Raw genomic sequence first — 6,378 nt, 5'->3', positions numbered from 1 at the left:
CTTAAGCTTGTACATCACCTCCCTTCTCAGTTTCTCCATTTTGGAATTCCAAATAAAATGAAACACAACTTATTATAAGATTTTGATGCAGTCTTCTTTAGGTGGAAAAACTTGACTTGGGTATAACAAGATTGGTATGATGATTTCTTTTATAATCAAGTTGTTTCCCTCTATGGACAGATGTCTCAGTTTCCAGAGTGGTTAAATATCACTCCAAGTATTTTCACTTCTTCACTTTGTATTTTTACGTCAGGTAAATTTATGTCAGACCATGTCCCCATAGTGAAACAATCACATTTTTGCTGATTCAGCTTAAAACCTGATGCAGAACAAAATAAGTTAGTTACTTGCAACGCTCTTTTTAGTGACGGGACAGTTGCACAAAGGATGGTGACGTCGTCCATGTAAGCATTTGTTTTTACAGTTATTCCACTTCCACCAGGTATTGGGACACCTCTAATCACTTTGTCTTTTCTTATCATTGCCAGGAGTGGTTCTAGTGCGCAGATGAATAAGATCGGAGACAAGGGGCATCCTTGCTTCACGCCTGACAATAAGGACACTTTATCAGTCAGGAAACCATTAACAGAAATTTGACTATATGTTTGCTTATACAACAGGGAGATCTGCTTGATGATGCTTTCAGGAAAATTCATCTGTTTCAGTACTACCCAGTCGTAAGCCTTCATGAAGTCCAAAGTCAAAATAGCCAGGTTCTGTTTTCTGTCCTTTTGGTACCATATGCAATCTCTGATGACGTTTTAGATTCTCACAGACACTTCTTCCTGGTACACCACATACTTGGTCCTTGTGAATTACTTTGTTGATTACTTGTTTGATCCTGTTTACTAAGATTTTTGTCATAATTTTGTAATCCACATTAAGTAGAGTTATGGGTCTCCAATTTTCTAAGTTGTTCTTTTCACCTTTTTTATGAAGTAGGGTCACAATACCTCTTCTCCAAGCACCTGGTAGTAGGTCACTCTTTAAGGCTTCTTTGAAGACCTGGAGTACATCATCTGTCATTATGTCCCAAAAAGTTGTGTAGAACTCTACCGGGATGCCATCTGATCCTGGCGTTTTCCCTTTAGCGAAGCTCTTTGTCACTTTATACAGTTCTTCCACAGACAACTCTATACTCAGCAAATCATGGTCTGTTCTTTCAAGTTTGTTCTCCAAAGCATTTAGTGCATCTGTCACAAAAGATTTGTCTATATCCTTTTTATTAAATAATTCTTGGTAAAAGTTCTGTGCCTCTCTTAGCATATCTTCCTTATCTTTTTTTGCCAGCAATTTCCGTAAAGACGCTTTTTTGTTCTATTGCCGTTTTGAAGAAAAATAGTGAGTATTTTTCATCTTCTTCTAGCAACTTCACTTTTGTATTAAAGATTACCTCTTTACCTTTATCATATATAGCTTTCTTAATCTTCTCTCTCGTTTTCTCTATTAGATCAGTCACATCAATTCCTGCATTCCTCAGCTTCAGATAAGTTTGCCATTTTGTATTTAAATTATTGAACCATTGTTTTTTCTTTCTGGCTCTACGGATTCCAGCTTTAAGGAAGAACTGTTTAATCTGGGTTTGATGTATTCCCACCACTTTAAAGTTGACTTGAAGTTGACTTTGAGTCTTGTCCATTTGCTATAGGCTTGAACAAAGTATTTCCTGCTATCTTCATCCTCTAGCAGTTTCGTGTTCAGTCTCCACACACCTCTGCCTTTCTCTCGTCCAGGGATTTGTATTTTAGTTTGGAGTAACTTGTGATCTGAAAAAAAATTATGTTTTAGAACCATATCTTCTGGTCAAGACTTTAGAAAATAAGAAATAGTCGATTCTTGACTGAACTGAAGAGTTCCCCATGTATAGCCTGGGTCTTCTCTATTCAGGTTGCGCCAAACATCATTCAAATTAAATTAAGTTGAGATATTGTCTTATCAAATCTTCTGGTTTATTCACTAGATCTATCTTTGTCACTCCGTACACAGTTCAAGTCTCCTACGATGATGATTGGTGAAGAACTGGCCAGGTAGGGTTGTATGTCTTCAAGCATTTCATTCTTTCATTCACTTCTGGAGAAGCATATAAGTTCAAGAGTTTTATATCCATTTCATTAATTTTTAGATCCACCATCAGGGCTCTTCCTGGTATTATTTCTGTGAAAGACACGACTTGGCACTTTCTGCCTTTCAATCAAATGCCAACACCAGAGGATTTATTGCTGTTATCTCCAGACCAGATTGAAGTACCCATAGTCCAATCTTTTCTCAAGGTAGAGTAGTTTTGCTCATGATCTATTCCACATTCCTGTAGACATATTATGTCGTGGCTTCGTGAAGACAGGCATAATAGCAAAGCAGCCCGCCTCGTCGGGCTCTTGATACTCCTCACGTTCAGTGAGGCTACTGAGATTGTCTGGTCCATGAAAGAGTAAGTGTCATTTTTACAGGTTGCTACCTCCTCCGTACAATTCTCTGCTATGTGACCTATGTCCAGACACTTACGATAAAATGGAAGGCATGTCAGGGTAGAAAAGCCTGCCTCTGTCTCGGCCAATCAAAAAAACCGGAGGGTGGGTCTTCTATGAGTTTCACAAAGAACTTGTATTTGACAGTCCATAACTTTTCACCGTTCATAACTTTATGGAAATAACGGACTTCTTGACAGAATCTTTTTAGAAACTGGGTGATGTCGCCCAGGGGAGTAAATGGATTACTCATATGTACCACCGCTTTCGCCACTTGAATAAAGTGCGATAAAAGAGAGTCCCTTTAAATCTTCATGCTGGAGGTTCTTTTGTATTTCTCTGTAGATGTTGAAGCAGGCGTGTTCAGTTTCCAAGGTGAGAACGTAGCGTCCGACTGAATCTTGCAAGGATAGGATATCTTCACGCTTGACCTTGAGGATGTCGATTAAGATTTTCCGGACAAAAAAACTCAGTTGCATCTTCTACTTCAATTTGTAAAGCGTTTCGGATTCGCTGCTCTCCAGGTTCAGCATAGTGCACAGAGGCCGCATAGACCATGGTTCCGGGAGAAGATAAGGCTGTCCGCCCACGGGATCTCCACTCGTTTCTGCCGGGCTAAGCCTCTCCCCTAATAGCAGCAGGGGGGTGAAGCTCAGGCAATAAACCTGAGTGATCCCCCCAGGCTGAGGGAGAGGGTACCAACAGAACCTCCAGACAAGACCAGTCAGTCGCAAAAGCAACTGATATTTGCCAAAAGGCCGAGACGCGATACCCAGTCGGCCTCGACGACGGGGCCGCTTCTCACCAATGCAGAGCACTTCTCAATGCAACAGCCTACAGGCCCCAGCCACAGCCACAGTCACAGTCCGGGAGGCTTCTTGCTCTCTCGCAAAGCAGCGTCCTCTGCCCAGCAATCACCATCATGCTCCTCTTTGTGTTCGCTATCTGCATAGATCCGCCCACTTTTGGCCACGCCGTTTCTTCGCACGTAAGTCCTTGTGCCAAAGCACGCCAAGCAGAAAAACTGATAAGACGAGTGAATGGAGAAGTAGTGAACAAAAAAAAAAAAAAGGGTATGCATTGTTGATTGTGATGTCACATTTAGTATTTTTCAGGTAACTGGAATTTCACTGTTCCACTAACCTTTTTTCCCTCCTCTTCTGAGGTAGACATTTCCAATTCTAATTCTTGTTTATGAATTTCCTTTTTTTCTTACATCTTCCTTGCTTTCAGATTCCTTGACATCTTCTTTTTCCTTCTAGGACAGGAACTGTATAAATGCTGATTACTTCCACATAAATTGCAACATTTTCTGTTAACACAGTCCTTAGCCTCATGACCCTCTTATTCACATTTATAGCACCACTGATACGTACGATTTTCTTTTTCATGACCATATTTCTTGCATTTTTTGCAAAATGATGGCATACCAGGAAAAAATATATTCCCATTAATAGAGCCTATTTTAAACAGGCTAGGGGGGTAAACATTTCTCCCCTCTTCTTCACAATATCTTGCTAGGAAATATGCAATTTCCTCCTTTGGTACGAACGGGCTATACATTTGTACTATCAAAAGCCTTTCTCTTCTTGGGTAATGTGGTATTATCCCCACACCCAATAAAACCGGAGCATTTTTAACTTTATCAATTTTGTTCAAAAACCATATACATTCTTCCTCAGACTGAAAAACAATATCATATATTCCCTTTTTGGGGAATTCAAGCATTGACAGTACCTGTTCCTTTTTAATTCCCACCAAGGCAAACAAGATCTTCTCCACTACGAAGCTTAAACCTTTCTACTTCTTCTGGGGGTATTTCACAATAAGACGAACAGCATTCTTGATTCTGCCATAGGATGGAACCTCTTCTCCACACGAAGCTTGATCCTTTGGTAGCTCTTTAGTCGCCATCTTTCTCAGGACCACACAAAGAACCTCACCCACTAGTAAAACCAGCAGGCAGGTAAGGTGATCGCCTCTCGTTACCTGGGGACTAAGCCGACCGCCCAATAGTAGCAGAGGTTAAGACCCTGGCTATAAACCAGGGCCCGCTCCAAAGACCGAGCGGCCGGGTACCCCAGGCACCTTCTTACCAAGACCCAATGTATCCCTACACTTGATCTTAGCCAAAAGGCCGAGAAGCGATAACCTGAAAAGGGTTTGCAGTACAGGCCGATGGTCGCCAATGCAGAACACTTATGAAGGCAACAGCCTACAGGTCCCAGCCCCAGACACAGTCCAGGAGGCTTCTTTCTCTTACAAACCAGGGAAAACGTGCGTCCTACGCTCAAAATTCACCAGCATGCTCCTCTTTGTGTTTGCCATCTGAATAGCTCCGCCCACATTTGGCCACGCCCTTTTTTGCACGCAAGTCCTGGTGCCAAAGCACGCCAAGCAGGAAGACAGATGAGAGGTGAATGGAGAGGTAGTGAAGAATTGTGAGAGAAAAAAAAAGGGTATGCATTGTTGATTGTGATGTCACGGCCCCATTGTTGAGTGTTCCGTCAGGGCCCTTGTGATGTCATCCACTGACCTGACCTTACTTGACCTCTGACTTGACAAGCCGCCTGTGACACGTGCAGTGTTCCGTCCATTGTCCAGACAAGGTAGGTCCAGCTGCTGCTGATACATAGGAAGTGCTGGACTACTTTTTAGCCTCCAAGTAATCCAAAATGGTTACATCCAGCCAACTTGCTACAAAAGGGTCAATTTCCAGTAACAACTCAGCATCCCAGGTGTGCATAACAGGCCCAAATCAAACCCAAGGTGCGTGGAGGGAGGTCACAACACTTAATTCAGGTGATAAGCAAATTAACTAACCCATCAGTCTTAATTGAATTTTGGGTGTGAGGAGACTGGCTGGCTGGGTTGCTTGGTGCTGGAACAAACCAACAGCTGATGCAATTAGGAGATTGACAGACTAGATGCAGGTACGCAGAAAGCAGCACAGCACTGACTGGGCAGAGAGAAAGGAGAAGCTGAGGTGCAGACTCCTGCCTGAGGCAGGACACATGCAACTTTCCACTTGCTTGCTGGAAGGATGCTTGCAATCAATCTATCTATTTCATTCTGTTTTTTTATACTGGATTAGAAGGGGTGCACCGGTCCTGGAGGTACTGCAATACCAGGTCAATGCGTGGAGTGGACAGAGCAAGCTCTTTTTCCATCTCCCTGTTCGAAAAATCCATTTAATATATGGTCCCCAGATAGGGGACGTATCAGATATTAAACTGATAAGAACCGATTTTTTTTATTTATTAATGATTTATTATTAAAACAAAAGCAATACATACAGGAAAAAAACTATATTAGGGAAAACACCAACATCAAAACACAACAGTATTCCACATAATTACTTAATCAATGATCTCCATTTTTTTAATTTCCAAACTCCCTCAGAATCTAGACCACAATCCCGTTTTCTCTCCCACAAATAAATCACATAAAGTCTTGACAAAAATATTTTGACACACTCATTCACAGGTATCTCTTCTCTCTTGAACACTAATATATTTCTGCTTTCCCACAGGCTTTCTATCACACATACTATTATAAGCCACAACATTCTTGTATTTGTCCTACCACACGCACCAATCCCAAACAAAGCCACCTTCCAATCCATATACTGAACTCCTGTCCTAACTAATCCACCCACTCTTCTCCATATTTAATTCGCATACCCACAGTCCCACAACAAATGTGTCACTGATTCACACTTTCCACAGCTTTCCCTTGGACACATTTCTGTCCTTACTAAGCCTCTTCTGTTATGCATCTCTCGCACTGGCAGAATATTTTGTAAAGACATCCACACTATGTCCCTCTGTCTATTTGATACTCCCTGTATCGCTAGTTTCTTCCACACAGTTGAAGCCACATCTGATCTTAAACCCACTATATCACATACATT

The 6,378-nt window shown here is 41.7% G+C and overlaps 1 non-coding gene across 1 annotated transcript; it reads right to left on the bottom strand.

Moving 5' to 3' along the window:
* Positions 1-5,559: 5,559 nt before the first annotated feature.
* Positions 5,560-5,755, bottom strand: LOC122942667. Its single transcript, XR_006390630.1, has one exon. It is a non-coding gene; the product is annotated as a U2 spliceosomal RNA (small nuclear RNA).
* Between the last annotated feature and the right edge of the window lie 623 nt (positions 5,756-6,378).

Source organism: Bufo gargarizans, chromosome 6 (genome assembly GCF_014858855.1).
Source record: "Bufo gargarizans isolate SCDJY-AF-19 chromosome 6, ASM1485885v1, whole genome shotgun sequence".
Classification (NCBI taxonomy): Eukaryota; Metazoa; Chordata; class Amphibia; order Anura; family Bufonidae; genus Bufo; species Bufo gargarizans.
Note: the sequence above shows the minus strand (reverse complement) of the source record. Positions and strands in the feature narration are given on the sequence as shown.